The sequence below is a fragment of the Budorcas taxicolor genome, chromosome X, assembly GCF_023091745.1.
Source record: "Budorcas taxicolor isolate Tak-1 chromosome X, Takin1.1, whole genome shotgun sequence".
NCBI lineage: Eukaryota > Metazoa > Chordata > Mammalia > Artiodactyla > Bovidae > Budorcas > Budorcas taxicolor.
In genome coordinates, this window is record NC_068935.1 from 97343174 (window position 1) to 97366399 (window position 23226).

The window sequence follows — 23226 nt, forward strand, 5'->3', positions numbered from 1 at the left end:
TTATTATTATTACTGATGTAGTGATTTTGAAAGATGAAGGACTACACTTACTTTGTGAATTAAGTAAGTTAAAGGATACAAAATTTATATATAGAAATCTGTTGTATTTCTATACACTAATAAACTATCAGAAAGAGAAATGAAGAAAATAATCCCTTTTACAATTGCACCAGACACCATAAAATACTTAGGAATAAGTGTAACAAAAGAGATGAAAGACCAGTACTCTGAAAACTATAAGATGTTGAGAAGAGATATTGAAAACAACACACATAAATGGAAAGATATACTGTGTTCATTGATTGGAAGAATCAATATCAAAATGTCCATATTAGCACTGGAGAAGGAAATGGCAACCCACTCCAGTATTCTTGCCTGGAGAATCCCATGGACAGAGGAGCCTGGTAGGCTACAGTCCATGGGGTTGCACAGAGTTGGACACAACTGAGTGACTAAACAATAATAACCCAAAGTAAACTACAGATTCAATGCAGCCTTTATCAAAATACCTATGGCATTTTTCACAGAACTAGAAAAAATAATCCTACAATGTATATGAAACCATAAAAGATCCTGAATATCCAAAGAAATATTGAGAAAAAAGAACAAAGTTTTAGGTATCATGCTCTCAGACTGAGATTATCTTAAAAAGCTATAGCAGTTGAAACAGTATAATACTGGCAAAAAACAGACACATAGATCAATGAAACAGAATAGAGTCCAGAAATAAACCCATGTTTACATGGTCAGTTAATTCATATTCAGAGTACATCATGTGCAATGCTGAGCTGGATGAATCATAAGCTGGGCTCAAGACTGACAAGAGAAATATTAATAACCTCAGATATGCAGATGACATCACCCTAATGGTAGAAAGTAAACAGGAACTAAAGAGCCTCTGGATGAAGATTTAAATAAAAGCAGTGTGAAAAAGCTGGCTTAAAATTCAACATTCAAAAAAACTAAGATCATGTCTTCCAGTCCCATCACTTCATGGCAAATAGAAGGGGGAAAATGGAAACAGTGACAGACTTTATTTTCTTGGGCTCCAAGATCACTGCAGATGATTACTGCAGCCATGAAACTAAAATACACTTTCTCCTTGGAAGAAAAGCTATGGCAAACCTAGACAGTGTATTAAAAATCGGAGGCATTTACTTTGCCAACAAAGGCTTGTAGTCAAAACTATAGTTTGCCTACTAGTCATGTATGGATATGAGAGTTGGACCATAAACAAGGCTGAGCACCGAAGAATTCATACTTTCAAACTGTGGTGCTGGAGACTTTTGAGTGCCCTTTGGACAGCAAGGAGATCAAACCAGTCAATCTTAAAGGAAGTCAGTTCTGAATATTCATTGGAAGGACTGATGCTGAAGTGCCAATACGTTTTTGGCCACCTGATGTGAAGAGCCAACTCACTGGAAAAGACCTTGATGCTGGGAAAGATTGAGGGCATGAGGAGAAGTGGGCGAGAGATAATGAAATGTTTGGATGGCATCATCAACTCAGTGGACAAAAGTTTGAGCCAAATATGAGAGATAATGAAGGACAGGGAAGCCTGGTATGCTGCAGTCCATGGGGTCACAAAAACTCATACATGGCTGAGAAACTGAACAGCAACAATAAATATGATCAGTTAATCTAGGAGAAAGGAGACAAAGATATGCAATAGGGAAAGGATAATCTTCAACAAATGGCGTTGGGAAAACTGAACAGCTATATGCAACTAGACATCTTTCTTATACCTTAAACAAAAGTAAATTCAAAATAGATTAAAGACTTATATGTAAAACATGAAATCATAAAAAATTTGTAGGAAAATATAGTCAGTAACCTCTTTGAAATCACTCTTATAAGTAATTTTTTATCAAGGTGTTCTCAGACAAAGCAACAAAAGCAAAAAATATGCAAATAGGACTATTAACCTCAAAAGATTTTGTACATCAGTGAAGGATACCATCAGAGGACTAAAAAAGCAATCTACTGAATAGGAGATGATGTGTAAATAATATATACAATAAAAGGTTGATATCTAAAATAAATAAGGATATAATACAACTTAGTATCAAAAAAAAAGCCCAATTAAAAATCAGCAGAGGAACCTATATAGATATTTTTTTCCAAAGAAGACATAGAGACGACCAACAAGCATGTGAAAATTTGCTCAACATCACTAATTATCAGGGAAATGCAAGTCAGAACCCAGTGAGATATCACTTCATACCTATCAGAATGACTGTCATCAAAAAGACAAGTAACAGCAAGTGTTGGTGAGGATAAGGAGAAAAGGGAGCCCTTGAGTACTGGTGGTTGGAACATATGTTAGTGAAACCATTATGGAAAACAGTATGATGGTTCTTCAAAAAATAGAACTACCACGTACTAATGTGTTCTCAGTCACTTCAGTCATGTCCAACTCTTTGCGGGCCCATGGACCATAGCTCGCCAGGCTCCTCTGTCCATGGGATTTTCGAGGCAAAAATACTGGAGTGGATTGCCATTTCCACCTCCAGGAGATCTTCCTGACCCAGGGACTGATTCCCCATCTCCTGCATTGACAAGTAGATTCTTTACCACTGAGCCATCAGGGAAGCCCATAGCTTTCTTTGTGACCAAATATAGTTTCCTTGGTGACCGAATAAATATGTGATCTTACATATGAAGAGCTGCATACACCTCCCAACTTGAACAGAAAAGAAAGGCAATCTGTGCTCATTTCAAGTGTGGCATTGAAATGAGCACAAAGTCCAGTACCACTCTGCTAGTTTCTTGCCCACATGCCAGCCATGCCATTTAGAAAGAACTGAGCTAACCCCAAGAGAGCTACCTTTGTTAACAAAGCACCTGGAAACCATGCTAGCATCATGGTATCCCTTCTTTCCTGAATGTCAGGGTATGATACAAAGACAAGAGAGAGGTCAGGTAGTACTGAAGTGTGCTCACTCCCACAGCTGGTATACATCTTCCATTCCAATCTATCTCAAAGAATGCATTCATTTTCTTGAAATACTCCACAATAAGAGCATAAGCCAAATCCAGGCCACTTTCCCATTTCTGCTACCTCTTATAGCCTATGCTCTCAGAGCCATTAATCAAGGGATCTGAAGTGTGACAGGGCAGCCCACCACTAGTTTTCAAGTTGCAGAGGGATGATGTACCAGGACTGGAATTTTGGCAGGGTATGCATAACACCCTTTGGAGTGCATTCTATTTGATCCCTTATAAAGCCTGAATTTCTTTTAAGAGCCCAGAACTACCATATGATCCAGGAATTCTACTTTTGAGCATTTATCTGAATAAAGTGAAAACACTATTTCAAAAAGATATATTTATCCCTATGTTTATTACTGGAGAAAGGAATGGCAAACCACTTCAGTATTCTTGCCTTGAGAACCCTATGAACAGTATGAAAAGGGAAAAAGATAGGACACTGAAAGAGGAACTCCCCAGGTTTGTAGGTGCCCAATATGCTACTGGAGATCAGCAGAGAAATAACTCCACAAAGAATGAAGGAATGGGAGATGGTTGGATGGCATCACCGACTCAATAGACCTGAGTTTGGGTGAACTCTGGGAGTTGGTGATGGACAGGGAGGCCTGGCGTGCTGTAGTTCATGGAGTCGCAAAGACCCAAACATGACTGAGCAACTGAACTGAACTGATGTTTGTTACAGCACTACTTTCAATATCCAAGGTGTGGAAGCAATCTAAGTGTCCATTCATAGATGAATGGATAAAGAGGATACATTATGTACATGTGAAGGAATATTAATAAGCCATAAAGAAGAATGACACCTTGTTATTTGCAACAATATGGATGGAGCTTGAGGAAACCATGCTAAGTGAAGTATAGCAAAGATTGAGAAACAAATACTATATAATTTCATTTATATGTAGAATATATAAATCAAAGCAAATGTGCAAGAAAACAGACTCATAGATAGTGAGCCAACTGGTAATTGCCAGAGGGCTGGAGTTTAGGGGAATGGAAGACATAGGTGAAAGAGAGTAAGAGATACAAACTTCCAACCATAAAATAAATGTTAAGGGAATGTAACATAATCAGTGATACTGTAACAATTTTGTATGGTGATGGAGGGTAAGTAGTCTTACTGTGGTGATCATTTCATAATCTTTAAAAGTACTGAATCACTATACTGTATACCCGAAATGTATAGAATACTGTATATTATCTAAAATGTAATTAGAAAAGAGAATAATGTCTGTTATATAAGTGTTAAGTATTCTTATTATTATTATTGATGTAGTAATTTTGAAAAGTGAATTGTGTGTGTTTTGTGAAAATTTTGTTGTTATTGAGTTATAATTAGCATATTATAACACTACATTAATTTTGGTGTACATCATAATAATTCAATATTTGTATATAATGCAAAATAATCACCACAATAAGTCTAGTTAAAATCCATCAACATACATAGTTGAAATATTTTTTTCTTGTGATGAAGATTTCTTTTTCTAAAATTTATTCATTTATTTTAATTGGAGGCTAATTAACTTATAATACTGTGGTCGCTTTTGCCATACATCAACATAAATCAGACATGGGTGTACATGTTCCCCATCCTGAACCCCCCTCCCACCTGCTACCCCAGCTCATCCCTCTGGGTTATCCCAGAGCACCAGCTTTGAGTGCCCAGCTTCATGTATTGAACTTGCACTGCTCATCCATTCTATGATAATATACATGTTTCAATACTATTCTTTCATATCGTCCCACCCTCGACTTCTCCCACATAGTCCAAAAGTCTGTTCTTCACATCTCTTTTAGTAACTTTCAATTATGTAATACAGTATTACCAACTATATGCAGATGACACCACCCTTATGGCAGAAAGTGAAGAGGAACTAAAAAGCCTATTGATGAAAGTGAAAGAGGAGAGTGAAAAAGTTAGCGTAAAGCTCAACATTCAGAAAACTAGGATCATGGCATCTGGTCCCATCACTTCATGGCAGATAGAGGGGGAAACAGTGGAAACAGTGTCAGACTTTATTTTTTTGGGCTCCAAAATCACTGGAGATGGTGACTGCAGCCATGAAATTAAAAGACGCTTACTCCTTGGAAGGAAAGTTATGACCAACCTAGATAGCATGTTCAAAGCAGAGACATTACTTTACCAACAAAGGTCCGTCTAGTCAAAGCTATGGTTTTTCCAGTGGTCATGTGTGGATGTGAAAGTTGGGCTGTGAAGAAAGCTGAGCACCGAAGAATTGATGCTTTTGAACTGTGGTGTTGGAGAAGACTCTTGAGAGTCCCTTGGATTGCAAGGAGATCCAACCAGTCCATCCTAAAGGAGATCAGTCCTGGGTGTTCATTGGAAGGACTGATGTTGAAGCTGAAACTCTGATACTTTGGCCACCTCATGCGAAGAGTTGACTCATTGGAAAAGACCCTGATGCTGGGAGGGATTGGGGGCAGGAGGAGAAGGGGACGACAGAGGATGAGATGGCTGGATGGCATCACCAACTCGATGGATGTGAGTTTGAGTGAACTCCGGGAGTTGGTGATGGACAGGGAGGCCTGATGTGCTGCAATTCATGGGGTCGCAAAGAGTTGACATGGCTGAGTGACTGAACTGAACTGAGTGTGCCATTCAGAAGCATCTTTTTGGGGGGGGGGTTCCCCAGTTTGTATTGGGACCAGGCCTTTTGTAGGGTCAAATTTTTCCAGTTCCTGAAAATATAGCCAAGGAGTGAGTCTGAGAAAGGCTCCCAGGATGTACCAGAACTCACTCTTAGCCTACATACCACAGAAGCGAGTACTGAGTCACCAGCCAACAGAAAGGCATCCCTTTTGTTCCAGTGATATCTCCGTGTGACTAATAGCACAAAATGGCTGACTTTCCAAACAGTCATGTCTAACAGTTAGAGGTGATCCCTGAGAACTATGTGCCTAAGGCACCATGTGATCCGGGCAGAGAAAGAGATTCCCAGGACCAACTGGGTGACTCACCATCCCGCTATTCCCTGAAACATTGAAGGCACTCCTGGGATGGCTCAGGAGCAACACCTAGGCTCCCCCAAATCAATCCAGACCAAAATGGAAAGGAATGAAAGTGACAGGGAAGATATGCTGAGAAATCTGCCTTATAATCCTATCAGGGAGGCAATGGCCAGGGGACAATGGATTCTATGTTTTGCTTCAAACACTATGTGCCTGACATGATGCACAGAAGTTGCCATGCTGGGGGTGGATGCCCTTGTGGCTTGATCCATTCCATGTTCCCCTTACCCTCACATGGGAGTCTTCATGTGACAGGCTCCCTAATGGCTTTTAAGTGCCTGACTCATGCTCACAAAATTGGTTGGCCTAGTCCTCAGTTGGAAAGAAGAAAAAGGAAAAACCCTTACCCATTTAGTCAACAGCTATTGGAGCAGTGAGCAGTGGGGGCCTTTGGAACACACCAGAGGGTAACTCTGGCCAGAGTTCCTTAGTTGCTTCCAAAGCACTCGCCTGTTTGCACAGGGTCCTTATGAGAAAGGAGAAGCGAGGAGGTGGGGAAAGAGACCCCAAGTCCCCATATGGACCACCAAAAATGTCATGGTCCATGCAGGGGTTGGAAAAGAATTTCCAGACATGAGGCAGAATGAGAAGAGAATAAAGTCTATTAGAGTGGGAGATGCTGTTAGAACAGCGGGCCAGCTCAAGGGAGATCTGACATTGAACAGGGGTCTTTAGTCCATTTTTATACCCAGGGTACAAGGAGTGGGATAGGGGTCTTGTGGGTCATTTGCTGATTGCATGAGGCACGTATACTGGGTGGGGGAAGAGTAAGGCAAATACTTTCTCCCCATGAGGTAGGAAGGGAGACAGGTTGTACTCCTCAGGAACACCTGAAATCCATTAATAGTTACAACATGGGGGAGGGAAGGATAAGGGTCCAGTTTTTCTGTTCCTGCATTCCAAAGCCTTCTTTGTTTTTGTTTTCCTATTCTTTCATCCTTGGGACACCACAGTTTGGTCTAGGAAAAGCTGATCTCAGAGTCACAGAATTATAGAAACCAAAGAGATGAAAATTATCCAATCCACTCCACTGATTTTATAGGTGAGAAAACTGATGACTAGAAAAGCTAAGTGATTTCCAAGATCACACTGTGAAAGCAAGCCTAGACAAAACTCTAGATTTGAAATAGGCCTCAGTTGTGATGGCTAATTTTATTTGTCAACTTGATTGAGCTACAAGATGCCCTGATTAAACATTATTTCTGGGTGTTTCTGCCAGGATGTTTACAGATGAGGTTAATATTTTAATTGGTAGACTCAGTGAAGTAGATTGTCCTCCCCAGTGTGGGTGAGCATCAACCTATCTATTGAGATCCTGAATAGAACAAAATGTGGAAGGAGGTAAGATTAATTCCCTTATTGCCTTCATGCTTGAATTGGGGCATTTGTTTTCTCTTGCCTCTGGACTGATACTTATGCTATCATTTCCCCCAGTTCTCAGGCCTTTGGACTACAAGAGGAGCTATACCATAGGCTTTTCTGGATATCCAGCTTGCAGACAGCAGACTGTGGGACACAACCTCTACAATTGCATGACCTAATTGATTGTGTTTCTGAACCCTGATCAATACATCTGTACACTCTTTCAGAATTGAAATGGTATACACCAATTGAAGGGAAATTGCCCTCAAGTTGATTTCAGACTAGCCTGTGAGTTAATGAGGTTTTGTTCAGAAGCATGTGCTGTGCTGTGCTGTGCTTAGTCGCTCAGTTGTGTTCAAGTCTTTGTGACCCCATGACTGCAGTCTTCCAGGCTCCTCTGTCCACGGAGATTCTCCAGGCAAGAATACTGGTGGGTTGCCATGCTCTCCTCCAAGGGGTAGAAAGTATAATTTTTGTTGCTGTTTTTTTTTGTTTGTTTGTTTGTTTAAACAAATACCACCTTCTTAAGGTATAAGATATATATTCCAATCTTGGGCTCCCATTCTTGCAGTAACATTTGGCAAATTGTTACTCATTTGTTTCTTTAGGAAAGCTCAAAGAGAGATTGAAGAAATCTTGAGTTTAATAATCCAATTGAGTCTTCCTGCGGTTAACTTATTCAGTTGTTCAACTACCTAAAATATATCCCAGAGAAGTCAGAAAAGACTTTGTTGATGTTTTACAGAAATCATATTATTCACTCTCTTCCTGGGTGCCTAAAAGTCTCTTAAATAGATAGTGTGCCCTTGTCAAAAATCTTTGTTCTGTTTCCCCAGGAAGCTTATTTCTTGGGGTCATTTTAGAAGGCCTGCTGCTGCTGCTGCATCACTTCAGTCACGTCCGACTCTGTGCGACCCCATAGAGCGCACCAGGCTCCCCTGTCCCTGGGATTCTCCAGGCAAGAACACTGGAGTGGGTTGCCATTTTCTTCTCCAATGCATTAAAGTGAAAAGTAAAAGTGAAGTCGCTCAGTCATGTCTGACTCTTAGCGACCCCATGGACTGCAGCCTACCAGGCTCATCCATCTATGGGATTTTCCAGGCAAGAGTACTGGAGTGGGGTGCCATTGCCTTCTCCGTTTAGAAGGCCTAGTGCCGGAAGCCAGCACGGGAGATCCCACCCATGACAAGGTCGTGTGGAAGAGACCTGACGAGCAAGGCAGATCAGGACTCGAGGGACCCCCTGGACCTGCTCAAGCATCTATCCCAAAACCAGAATCTGTCTGTCTTACTATTTTGCGCCTTTCACCAACTCTTCTGACATTAACAGGGGGCTATCCCTGACCACCTTTCTCTGGAAACAATCAGCTTAGGGCTCTAGTTGATAAGTCTCTTGGGCAGGAAAGGAATACTTCAATTCAAACCCCCTCTGTTGGCATTCTAGCTTGCTTGGCAGGTTTATCCAGATTCTTGCAGCTACGCATGTGATTGTTCACAGCCTCCCAACCGTTTAGAGACACAGAAAGCCTAAAATATTCTAAAAATATAGAGCCTTTCTAAGAGTTAAAAACTATTAGAATAGTGCTGGTGTAGGATTTCATTGTACAGTCAATGCTTGCTGCCAAGTTCCCATATCCTTTATCCATTGTGCACCTGGGAGTGCATTAGTTAGCATAGTTGGAATGTAAGAAAAACAAGCAGTAGCCTTGGAATTACCCACATCAGACCTTTGAGCTAATTGATTCTTTCTTTGTTGTAACTCACTGCACCTTTGCTCCCTGAGAATGTAACTCTGTTTAATACTTTCTGAGGCTGACACAGATTAGAAATATAAAGAAAAAGCACTTCAAGGGAAAATAAGTTTTCTGGTTGAGCAGCCCTTATCAAAAGAGGGTCATAAAATGTCCACAGGCCTCCAAGGCCAGAAGATAATGTACACAATATTGTTTATGGGAAAGGTATGCAGAAAAAAATCCTGGTTTTGATAAAGACAAAACAGATGTAATGTTTGGGCTGACTCTGCATGACTTTGCATCTTTCATTTCTCTCTATGTACAAGTCAAGGTATAAAAGTTTCCTTTGAAAATAAAATTGCAGGCCTCGCTCACTGAAGCTTGGTCACCCCGTGTCATTCTTTCTTTCTCTCTTTCCCTTTCTTTTTCAGGCTGATCCCTCGGAGCGCAGAGGCTCTCTGAGTTCACTTTCCTGCCTGGGCTTCTAAGACCCTCTCAAGAAGGTGCTCTGCACCTTCTCCCCATCAAGAGGACGCTGTGGCCTACATGAACAGAGCAAGACCCGTGCTGGGGCTTTATTGGCTTTGTGCATAAACCAAGGAATATCAACCTCTTTCTCTCCTCTATTTTCTTATCTGCAACATTCTTTCTTTGTCTTTCTCTAAATCTCTCTCGCTGATGCTGTCTCCCCTGAGGGTATCCCTGGATCCTGCTGGGGCTGGACTCCAGCAGCCTAGATCATCATAATTGTTAATAAAATGTTCCAAAGCTATGTGTGGGCTTCCCTGGTGGCTCAGATGGCAATGAATCTGCCTGGAATGCAGGAGACCCAGGTTCAATCCTCAGGTTGGGAAGATACCCTGAAGAAAGGAGTGGCAACCCACTTCCGTATTCTTGCCTGGAAAATTCCATGGACTGAGGAGCCTGGTAGGCTATAGTCCATGGGGTCACAAAGAGTCATACACAACAGAGTGACTCTTTCACTTTTTTTCTTCAAAGTTGTAACTTTATATAGATAAGTATTAATTTACATGTGGAATGCCAATTGGTTATAAGAAATTTTTTTGAGGCTATCTGATAACTACAGGAGCAACCCCACGTCCAAGGAGCAGTGGCTACGTGGGCAGAGGAGGGCCGAGAGGAGCCACTCTGCCTTGAAGATCAGGAGGGGCGGTGGTGAGGAGATACCCCTCCTCCAAGATAAGGAACAGAGGCTACGCTTTGCTGGAACAGCCGTGAAGAGATACCCCACGACCAAGGTAAGAGAAACCCAAGCAAGATGGTAGGTGTTGCAAGAGGGCATCAGAGGGCAGATGCACTGAAACCATAATCACAGAAAACTAGTCAATCTGATCACACAGACCACAGCATTGTATAACTCAAAGAAACTAAGCCATGCCGTGTGGGGCCACCCAAGACGGGAGGGTCATGGTGGAGAGGTCTGACAGAATGTGGTCCACTGGAGAAGGGAATGAACAAACCACTTCAGTATTCTTGCCTTGAGAACGCCATGAACAGTATGAAAAGGCAAAATGATAGGATAGTGAAAGGGGAACTCCCTGGGTCGGTAGGTACCCAATATGCTACTGGAGATCAGTGGAGAAATAACTCCAGAAAGAATGAAGGGATGGAGCCAAAGCAAAAATAATACCCAGCTGTGGATGTGACTGGTGAATGAAGCAAGGTCCAATGCTGTAAAGGGCAATATTGCATAGGAACCTGGAATGTCAGGTCCATGAATCAAGGAAAATTGGAAGTGGTCAAAGAGGAGATGGCAAGAGGGAACGTTGACATTCTATGAATCAGCAAAATAAAATGGACTGGAATGGGTGAATTTAACTCAGATGACCATTATATCTATTACTGTGGGCAGGAATCCCTTAGAAGAAATGGAGTAGGCATCATGGTCAACAAGAGTCTAAAATGCAGTACTTGGATGCTATCTCAAAAACGACAGAATGATCTCTGTTCGTTTCCACGGCAAACCATTCAATATCACGGCAATCCAAGTCTATGCCCCAAGTGGTAATGCTGAAGAAGCTGAAGCTGAACGGTTCTATGAAAACCTACAAGACCTTTTAGAACTAACACCCAAAAAAGATGTCCTTTTCATTATAGGGGACTGGAATGCAAATGTAGGAAGTTAAGAAACACCCGGAGTAACAGGCAAATTTGGCCATGGAGTATGGAATGAAGCAGGGCAAAGGCTAATAGAGTTTTGCCAAGAGAATGCACTGGTCATTGCAAACACCTTCTTCCAACAACACAAGAAAAGACTCTACACATGGACATCACCAAATGGTCAACACCAAAATCAGGTTGATTATATTCTTTGCAGCCAAAGATGGGGAAACTCTATACAGTCAGCAAAAACAAGACTGGGAGTGGACTGTGGCTTAGATCATGAACACCTTATTGCCAAATTCAGACTTAAATTGAAGAAAGTAGGGAAAACCACTAGACCATTCAGGTGTGACCTAAATCAAATCCCTTATGATTATACAGTGGAAATGAGAAATAGATTTAAAGGACTAGATTTGATAGACAGAGTGCCTGATAAACTACCGACAGAGGTTCGTGACACTGTACAGGAGACAGGGATCAAGACCATCCCCATGGAAAGGAAATGCAAAAAAGCAAAATGGCTGTCTGAGGAGGCCTTACAAATAGCTGTGAAAAGAAGAGAAGTGAAAAGCAAAGGAGAAAAGGAAAGATATAAGTATCTGAATTCAGAGATCCAAAGAATAGCAAGGGGAGATAAGAAAGCCTTCATCAGAGACCAATGCAAAGAAATAGATGAAAACAACATAATGGGAAAGACTAGAGATCTCTTCAAGAAAATTAGAGATACTAAGGGAACATTTCATGCAAAAATGGACTCAACAAAGGACAGAAATGGTATGGACATAACAAAAGCAGAAGATATTAAGAAGAGGTGGCAGGAATACACAGAAGAACTGTACAAAAAAAGATATTGATGATTGAGATAATCACGATGGTGTGATCACTCACCTAGAGCCCTACATCCTGGAACGGGAAGTCAATTGGGCCATAGAAAGCATCACTACGATCAAAGCTAGTGGAGGTGATGGAATTTCAGTTGAGCTATTTCAAATCCTGAAAGATGATGCTGTGAAAGTGCTGAACTCAAGATGCCAGCAAATTTGGAAAACTCAGCAGTGGCCACAGGACTGGAAAAGGTCTGTTTTCATTCCAATCCCAAAGAAAGGCAATGACAAAGGCAATGCTCAAATTACCACATAATTGTACTCATCTCACACGCTAGGAAAGTAATGCTCAAAATTCTCCAAATCAGGCTTCAGCAGTACATGAACCGTGAACTTCCAGATGGTCATGCTGGTTTTAGAAAAGGTAGAGGAATCAGAGATCAAATTGCCAACATCCGCTGAAATATCGAAAAAGGAAGAGAGTTCCAGAAAAATATCTACTTCTGCTTTATTGACTATGCCAAAGCCTTTGACTGTGTGGATTACAATAAACTGTGGAAAAGTCTGAAAGAGATGGGAATACCAGACTACCTGATCTGCCTGTTGAGAAATCTATGTGCAGGTCAGGAAGTAACAGCTAGAACTGGACATGGAACAACAAAGTGGTTCCAAATAGGAAAAGGAGTATGGCAAGGCTGTATCTAGTCACCCTGCTTATTTAACTTATATGCAGAATACATCATGAGAAATGCTGGGCTGGAAGAAGCACAGGCTGGAATCAAGATTTCTGGGAGAAATATCAATACCCTCAGATATACAGATGACACCACCCTTATGGCAGAAAGTGAAGAGGAACTAAACAGCCTCTTGATGAAAGTGAAAGAAGAGAGTGAAAAAATTGTTTTAAAGCTCAACATTCAGAAAACGAAGATCATGGCATCTGGTCCCATCACCTCATGGGAAATAGATGGGGAAACAGTGGAAACAATGTCAGTCTTTATTTTTTGGGTCTCCAAAATCACTGCAGATGGTGATTGCAGCCATGAAATTAAAAGACGCTTACTCCTTGGAAGAAAAGTTATGACCAACCTAGATAGCATATTCAAAAGCAGAGACATTACTTTGCCGACAAAGGTCCGTCTAGTCAAGGCTATGGTTTTCCCAGTGGTCATGTATAGATGTGAGAGTTGGACTGTCAAGAAAGCTGAGAGCCAAAGAATTGATGCTTTTGAACTGTGGTGTTGGAGAAGACTCTTGAGAGTCCCTTGGTCTGCAAGGAGATCCAACCTGTCCATCCTAAAGATCAGTCCTGGGTGTTCATTGGAAGGACTGATGCTGAAGCTGAAACTCCAGTACTTTGGCCACCTCATGCAAAGAGTTCACTCATTGGAAAAAACCCTGATGCTGGGAGGGATTGGGGGCAGGAGCAGAAGGGTACGACAGAGAATGAGATAGCTGGATGACATCACAAACTCGATGAACATGAGTTTGAGTGAACTTCGGGAGTTGGTGATGGACAGGGAGGCCTGTCATGCTGTGATTCATGGGGTCACAAAGAGTTGGACATGACTGATCGACTGAACTGAACTTATAGCAATTAACATCTGTTAATCCCATACTTCTAATTTGTCTCTTTCTGCCTCCCTCTTCCATATGGTAACCATAAATTTGTTTTCAATGTCTGTGAGTCTATTTTGTATATAGTTTTCATTTGTATTAAATTTTAAGTTCTACATATAGGTGATACTATATAATATTCATCTTTCTCTGACTTAGTTCAATATGCATAACATTCTTAGGGCCATCCATGTTGCTGCAAATGATAATATTTCATTTGTTTTTTATGCTGAGTAATATTCCATTGTGGGCTTCCCTGGTGGCTCAGTGGTAAAGAATCCACTTGCTAAATGTAGGAAACATGGGTTCGATTGCTGAGTCAGGAAGATCCCATGGAGAAGGAAATGGCAACCCACTCCAGTATTCTTGCCTGGGAAATCCCAAAGACAGAGGAGCCTGATGGGCTACAGTCCATGGGGTCACAATAGAACCATGAACTTCCAGATGTTCAAGTTGGTTAGAAAAGGCAGGGAAATATGCAAAATTATAATAAAACATACTAAGCAGAGGTCTGTATAGTCAAAGCTATGATTTTTCCAGTAGTCATGTATAGATGTGAGAGTTGGACCATAAAGAAGGCTGAGCATTGAAGAATTGATGCTTTTGAACTGTGGTATTGGAGAAAACTATTGAGAGTCTATTGGACTGCAAGGAGATCAAACGAGTCAATCATAAAGGAAATCAATCCTGAATATTCATTGAAAGAACTGATGCTGAAGTTGAAGCTCCAATACGTTGGCCATCTAATGCAAAGAGCCAACTCAGTAGAAAATTCATGTCCATTGAGTCGGTGATGCCATCCAGCCATCTCATCCTCTGTCGTCCCATTCACCTCCTGCCCCCAATCGCTCCCAGCATCAGAGTCTTTTCCAATGAATCAACTCTTCGCATGAAGTGGCCAAAGTATTGGAGTTTCAGCTTCAGCATCAGTCCTTCCAATGAATCTTTAGACACAACTGAGCAACTGAACAACAACAACACATGGTAAAATTTCTCCCATTTTACCCTCAAAATCCCAAATTCAAAACTTAGGGTGATTTGTTTTATTTATAAATTGCTGGGGGAACTGTGAAAAAGACATTTTTACAAACTTTAGACAAGCTCCACTAAGCCCTCTTTTATACTAGGTCTCATACTTGAGCGCTGTTGTTGTCCTACCTAGTCTAGTTGTAAGAAGAATCCTTCTAATTTAGTGAGAGTCTCCATCTTTTAAATTTAATCATCTTCAATATCTGATCAAATTCCTCAGCTCCCACTGTTGACCTCCATTGGTGATTCTGACTACTGAGCTAGTGTTTCAGATAACAGTCGCTTGCTCTCTGATTTCAAATACATAAGCATAAACAGATATTTTTTTGGTTACAGGATACAGATCTTTGTCAGTAAAGTAATGTCTCTGCTTTTTAATATGCTGTCTAGGTTGGTCATAACTTTCCTTCCAAGGGGTAAGCATTTTTTAATTTCATGGCTGCAATCATCATCTGCAGTGATTTTGGAGCCCAGAAAAACAAAGTCAGCCACTGTTTCCACTGTTTCCCCATCTATTTCCCATGAAGTGATAATCTAATGAAAATTAGAGAATGTTATTTTCCCATAAAAAGGGTAATGCCCAAATTTTAATGCAAAGTTCAGTTCAGGTCAGTTCAGTTCAGTCACTCAGTCATTTCTGACATTTTGTGACCCCATGGACTGCAGCATGCCAGGCTTCCCTGTTCATCAGCAACTCCCAGAGCTTGCCTAAACTAATTTCCATCGAGTCAGTGATGCCATCCAACCATCTCATATTCTGTCATCAACTTCTCCTCCTGCCCTCAATCTTTCCCAGCATCAAGGTCTTTTCCAATGAGTGAGTTCTTCGCATCAGGTGGCCAAAGTATTGGAGTTTCAGCTTCAGCATCGGTCCTTCCAATGAGTACTCAGGATTGATTTCCTCTAGGATGGACTGGTTGCCTCTCCTTGCTGTCCAAGGGACTCTCAAGTGTCTTCTCCAACACCACAGTTCAAAAGCATCAATTCTTCAGTGCTCAGCTTTCTTTATAGTCTAACTCTCACATCCATACATGACTACTGGGAAAACCATAGCTTTGACTTGTGGACTTTTGTCAGCAAAGTATTGTCTCTGTTTTTTAATATGCTGTCTATGTTGGTCACAGCTTTTCTTCAAAAGAGCATGCATCTTTTAATTTCATGGCTGCAGTCCCCATCGGCAGTGATTTCAGAGCCCAAGAAAATAAAGTCTGTCACTGTTTCCAGTGTTTCCTCATCTGTTTGCCACGAAGTGATGGGAACAGATGCCATGATCTTATTTTTTGAATGTTGAGTTTAATCCAGCTTTTTCAGTCTCTTCTTTCACTTTCATCAAGAAGGTCTTTAGTTCTTCACTCTCTGCCATAATGGTGGCAGCATCTGTGTATCTGAGGTTATTCATATCTCTCCTGGCAATCTTAATTACAGCCTGAGCTTCATACAGCCCGGCATTTCACATAGTGTACTCTGCAAAGAAGTTAAATAAGCAGGGTGAGTTGAATAAGTATAGCAGAGTTAAATAAGTATACTGCCTTGAATGTACTTCTTTCCCTATTTGGAACCAGTCTGTTGTTGTATGTCTGGTTCTAACTGTTTCTTCTTAACCTGAATACAGATTTCTCATGAGGCAGATAAGGTGGTCTGGTACTCCCATCTCTTGAAGACTATTCCACAGTTTGTGGTGATCCACACATTCAAAGTCTTTGGTGTAGTCAATAAAGCATAATGTAGATGTTTTTTCTGGAACTTTAATGCCTTTTTATGATCCCACAGATATTGGGAATTTGATCTCTGTTTCCTCTGCCTTTTCTAAATCCAGCTTGAACATCTCGAAGTTCTCAGTTCATGTACTGTTGAAGCCTCGATAGAATTTTGAGCATTACTTTAGTAGTATGTGTGATGAGTGCAATTGTGTGGTAGTTTGAACATTCTTTGGCATTACCTTTCTTTGGGATTTGAAGGAAAACTAACTTTTTCCACTCCTATGGCCACTGCTGACTTTTCCAAATTTGCTGGCATATTGAGTGCAGCACGTTCACAGCATCATCTTTTAGGATTTGAAATAGCTCAGCTGGAATTCCACCACCTCCACTAGGTTTGTTCATAGTGATGCTTCCTAAGGCCCACTTGACTTTGCACTCTGGGAAGTCTGGCTCTAGGTGTGTGATCACACCATCATGGTTACCTAGGTCATTAGTATATTTTTTGTATAGTTCTTCTGTGTATTCTTGCCACCTCTTCTTGATATCTTCTGCTTCTCGTAGGTCCATACCATTTTTGTCCTTTATTGTTCCCATCTTTGCATGAAACATTCCATTGGTATCTCTAATTTTCTTGAAGTGATCTCTAGTCTTTCCCATTCTATTGTTTTCCTCTGTTTCTTTGCATTTTTCACTTAGGAAGTCTTTCTTATCTCTCCTTGCTATTCTTTGGAACTCTGCATTCAGATGGGAATATCTTTCTTTCTTCCTTTACTTTTAGATTCTCTTTGTTTTCAGATATTTGTAAGCCCTCCTCAGACAACCATTTTGCCTTTTTGCATTTCTTTTCCTTGGGCAAGGTCTGGAACACTCCCTCCTATACAATGTTACAAATCTCCGTCCACAGTTCTTCATGCACTCAATCAAAACTAATCCCTTGAATCCCTGTCTATTAGATCTAGTCCCTTAAATCTATTTCTCCCTTCCACTGTATAGTCATAAGAGATTTTACCTAGGTCATACCTGAATGGCCTGGTGGTTTTCCCTAATTTTTTTCAATTTAAATCTGAATTTTACAATAAGGAGTTTGTGATGTGAGCCACAGTCAGCTCTCTGTCTTGTTTCTGCTGACCTTACAGAGCTTCACCATCTTTGGCTACAAAGAATATAATCAAACTGATTTCAGTATTGACCATCTGACCATTGACCATCTGTGCTTGGTGATGTCCTTGTGTAGTCGTTTCTTGTGTTGTTGGAAATTGTTGTTTGCTATGACCTGTGCATTCTCTTGGCAAAACTCTGTTAGCCTTGGCTCTTCTTCATTTTGTACTCCAAGGCCAAACTTGTCTGTTACTCCAGGTATCTCCTGACTTCCTACTTTTCCAGTTCCCTATGACAAAGAGGACATGTCTTTTTGGTGTTAGTTCCTGAAGGTCTTGTAGGTCTTGAAGTCATCTTGTAGGTCTTCCTAGAACCATTGAACTTAAGCTTCTTCAGCATTACTGGTTGAGGCATAGGCTTGGATTACTGTGATATTGAATGGTTTGCATTGGAAATGAACAGAGATCATTCTGTCATTTTTGAGATTGTACCCAAGTACTGAATTTCATACTCATTTTCTGACGATGATGGCTACTCTTTTTCTTCTAAGGGATTCTTGCCCACCTAGTAGATATAATGGTCATCTGAAATAAATTTGCCCACTACAGTCCATTTTAGTTCACTGATTCCTAAAATGTCCATGTTCCCTCTTGCCACCACCTGTTTGACCACTTCCAATTTACTTTAATTCCATGGACCTAACATTCCAGGTTCCTATGCAATATTGTTTTTTACAACATTGTACTTTACTTCCATAAGCAGTCACATCCACAACTGTTGTTTTTATTTTGGCTCTGTCTCTTCATTCTTTATAGAGTTTTCTCCAATCTTCTCCAGGAGAAGACTGCACACCTACTGACTTGAGTTCATCTTTCAGCATCATATCTTTTTGCCTTTTCATACTGTTCATGGAGTTCTCAAGGCAAGAACGCTGAAGTGGTTTGCCATTCCTTTTTCTAGTGGACCACATTTTGTCAGAATTCTCCACTCTGACCTGTCCATCTTGGGTAGCCTTACATGGCATGGTTCATAGCTTCATTGAGGTAGACATGGCTGTGTTCTGTGTGAGCAGTTCGGTTGTTCTTCTGTGACTGTGCTTTTCATTCTGTTTGCCCTGTGATAGGTAGGATAAGAGGCTTATGGAAGCTTCCTAATGGGAGAGACTGACTTGTTCTGATGGGCAGGGCCATGCTCAATTCAGTTCAGTTCAGTTCAGTCGCTCAGTCATGTCTAACTCTTTGCAATCCCATGGACTGCAGCATGCCAGGCCTCCCTGTCCATCGCCAACTCCAGGAGTTTACTTAAACTCATGTCCACTGAGCTGGTGATGCCATCCAACCATCTCCTCCTCTGTCATCCCCTTCTCCTCCTGCCCTCAATCTTTCCCAGCATCAGAATCTTTTCCAACAAGTCAGTTCTTCACATCAGGTGACCAAAGTATTGGAGTTTCAGCTTCAGCATCAGTCTTTCCAGTGAATTTTCAGGACTGACTCCCCTGAAGATGGACTGGTTGGATCTTCTTGCAGTCCAAGGGACTCAAAGAGTTTTTTCCAACACCATAGTTCAAAAGCATCAATTCTTCAGCCTTCAGCATTCTTTATAGTCCAAATCTCACATCCATACCTGACTACTAGAAAAACCATAGCTTTGACTAGACAAAGTAATGTTTGACAAAGTATTGTCTCTTCTTTTTAATATACTGTCTATATTGGTCATAACTTCTCTTCCAAGGAGCAAGTGTCTTTTAATTTTATGGCTGCAATCACCATCTGCAGTGATTTAGGAGCCCCCCCCCCCCACAAAAAAAATGAAGTCTCTCACTGCTTCCATTGTTTCCCCATCTATTTGCCATGAAGTGATGGGACCGAATGCCGTGGTCTTCATTTTCTGAATGTTGAGCTTTAAGCCAAACTTTTCACTCTCTTCTTTCACTTTCATCAAGAGGCTCTTTAGTTCTTCTTCACTTTCTGCCATAAGTGTGGTGTCATCTGCATGTCTGGGGTTATTGATATTTCTCCCGGAAATCTTGATTCCAGGTTGTGCTTCATCCAGCCCAGCGTTTCTCATGATGTACTCTGCATATAAGTTAAATATGCAGAGTGACAATATACAGCCTTGACATACTCTTTTCCTGATTTGGAACCAGTCCATTATTCCATGCTCAGTTCTAACTGTTGCTTTTTCACCTACATACAGATTTCTCAGGAAGCAGGTAAGGTGGTCTGGTATTCTCATCTCTTGAAGAATTTTCCACAGTTTTTTGTGATCCACACAGTCAAGGCTTTGGCATAGTCAATAACGCAAAAATAGATATTTTTTCTGGAACTCTCTTGCTTTTTTGTTGATTCAACAGATGTTGGCAATTTGCTGTCTGGTTCCTCTTCCTTTTCTACATCCAACCTGACCATATGGAAATTTACGTTTCATGTACTGCTGAAGCCTGGCTTGGAGAATTTTGAGCATTACTTTGCTAGCATGTGAGATTAGTGCAATTGTGTGGTAGTTTGAGTATTCTTTGGCATAGCGTTTCTTTGAGATTGGAATGAAAACTGACCTTTTCCAGTCCTGTGGCCACTGCTGAGTTTTCCAAATTTGCTGGCATATTAAGTGTAGTACTTTCATGTCATCATCTTTTAGGATTTGAAAGTCGCTCCAGCACTGTGCAGCCACCTCTCCACATCCTACCATCTTGCTGTGGCCTCTCTGTTCATGAACATGGGATATCTCTTCACAGTCGCTCCAGTGACACGCATTTGCCACTCCAGTGCTTCACATCCCAGGGTCATGCTCAATAAATCTTTAGTGCAATTTTTTTTTGATTGGCAGGACTCTGTTCTGTCCTTGTTGTTTGGACTAAGGCCAAACTATGTTAATGGTAATGCAGATAATGGCAACTTCCTTCAATAGGACTTGTGCATGCACTCTTGTTTTAAGTCCCCTGACCCTGCAGCAGGCCACTGTCAACCCACACCTCTGCCAGAGACTCCTAACACTCACAGGCAAGCATGGCTCAGTCTCTTATGGGGGCACTGTTCTTTTCTCCTGGCTCCTGGTACACACAATGTTTTGTTTGTTCCCTCCACCTGTTTGTTTCCCTAGCCCTGTGAAAGTTCTGTAATCAAATCCCACTGGCCTCCAAAGTAAAATTCCCTGGGGTTTCTCAGTCTCTTTGCCAGATCCCCAGGTTGTGAGACCTGTTTTTGGTCCTAGAACTTTCTTAACACTTTGAGAATTTCTTTGGTATAGTTGTTCTACAGTTTGTGGGTCATCTGATCAGTGGCTCTTTGGTGGCTCTAATGGTGACCTCCTCCAAGAAGGCTTATGCCACACACTGTGTGATCCAGGTCTCCTGAAGTCAGAGCTCCTGACTCCTGTCAGGAGACACTCAAACACTCAAAAGGAGGTCTGGCTCAATCTCTGTGGGGGTCTCTGAGTCCTGGTGGAACCAAGGTTTTGTTTGAGCCCTTCAGGCATCTCTAGCAGATGTGAGGTTTGATTATAAACATGATTTCTCCTCTCCTACCATCTTGCTGGGATGTCTCCTTTGCCCTTGGACAAGCAATATCTTTTTCGGTGGGATCCAACATTCTCCTGTCAATGGTTGTTCAGCAGTGAGTTGAAATTTTGGAGTTCTCTCAGGAGAAAATGAGCACATTTCCTTCTACTCTGCTATCTTGCTTACTTTCAGGTTAGAACTCCAAAATCACCTTGTCACTAGTATACATACTGTAACAGGCAGGAAAGGGGCAGGGCACAACTTTTGAAAGAATGATATGGCCCAAGGACACAGCATAAAACCAATTAGAATCAAATGGGGCCAATATGGCAGACAAGACTAGACCTTGATCTTCAATCAGCAAGTGAAATGACATACCCAGAGGTGCCACGACAGTTCCAAAGCATTGTTAAAGGACCAAGAAATGGGCAGTGGCCCATATCTTGGAAATCTCTGCCCTTTCCCCAAAATAGCTGAAATAATCCTCCCACTCATTAGCATGTTAAATTACCCAGCCTATAAAAACTAACCACACCAAATTTCAGGGTCACATTTGCCACCTGTGGTGGCCACACTCTGTTCAGTGAGCTTCTCTCTGTATCTGAATAAATCCAATTCTTAACCACCACTTTGTCTCTCACTGAATTCTTTATGTGATGAGACATCAAGAACCCGAGCTTTGTTAGATCCTGAAACCAGGTACCATGGGTTTTGGCTAGATTTGAGTCCCAGCCACGTAGGTTCAAGTTCCAAGCAAGGTTTTGGCTGAGTTCACGTCCCACCCATGTGGGTTCAAGTCCCACTCATGTGGGTTCAAGTCCCAAGCAGGGTTTTGGCTAGGCTTGAGTCCCAGCCACGTGAGTTCAAGTCCTAAGCAGGAGACAGTGTGCTCACCAGGCACCTGGTCACCTGGGCTTCTCGGACATGGGAAGGGCACAAAACACAGGCCCAAATGACTCTGTGCCTTTGTGGAGTACCCGAGAACCCAAACCTGAGCGGCTTAGACCTGGGAAGTGCATGAAACCCAGGGCCCACTTTGAACAGTACCCCTGCAGAGCAACCTGGAGCCTGAGCAGTGTAGATGGAAAAGCTGGGGCAAACCTAGTGTGGTCCATACACTGTGAGCATGCCTCACACAAGCCAGGAATATTTGTTTGCGGTGTTCCTCCATTAACACAGCACAACTGAAGAAGTGAGCCTAAATAAGTGACCACCTTCACCTCATTATGTCAGGGCAGAAATTAGACACTGAAGAGACTTTCAAAGAGAAGAAGCCAAAATAAACAAAGAAGAGGGAACCACTTTGAAAGTGACATGTGCAACAGATAAAACCCTGTATTTAACATTGACTACATTGGAAGGGGCTTATAGAACTTGAGAAGTATAAGCTGGAGCAACGAACTATCTGAAACTGAACTGACCCCACACTGCCCTCAACAGTTCCAGAGAAATTCCTATATATATTTTACTATTATCATTTCTTAATTTGTTTAATTTTTGAAAATTTTAAGTTCTTTATTATTCCTTTAATTTTCATTTTTATAACCTACTATTACCTTGCAAAAAAAGACTCTATTTTTAAAACCTATTTATATAAATTTCATTTCTATATTTTTTATAATTTTGTGATTTTGTTTTGTATTTTTAATATTGAATTTTTGATAGTCTAACTATTACTCTAGATTTGTAATGTTTGCTTTTTGGTATTTGTTATCAATTTTGTAACTTTAAAAATCAAATCTTCAGTTCCCATTTTTGCTTAGGAATGTGATTGTTGGCTTGATTGATCTCTCCCCTTTTGACTCTCCTTTTTCTCCTTGAGGTCACCTCTATCTCTTCCATCCCCCTTCTCTTCTCTTCTCTTCTCTTCTCTTCTCTTCTCTAGTTAACTCTGTGAATCTCTTTGGGTGTTCTGAGCTGTGGAGAACGCTTAGGGAACTGATTACTGGCTAGACTGGTTTCTCTCCTTTTGACTCCCCCTCTTCTCCTCCTGGTCACCTTCATCTCCTTCCTCCCTCTTCTCTTCTCTATGTAACTCCGTGAACCTCTCTGAGTGTTCCAGACTGTGGAGAGCAAATAGGAAATTGGTTACTGGCTAGATTGCTCTCTCCCGTTTTGATTTCCCCTCTTCTCCTCCTGATCGCCTCTATCTCCCTCCTCCCTCTTCTCTTCTCCATGTAATTCTGTAAACCCCTCTGGGTGTCCCTCACTGTGGAGAGC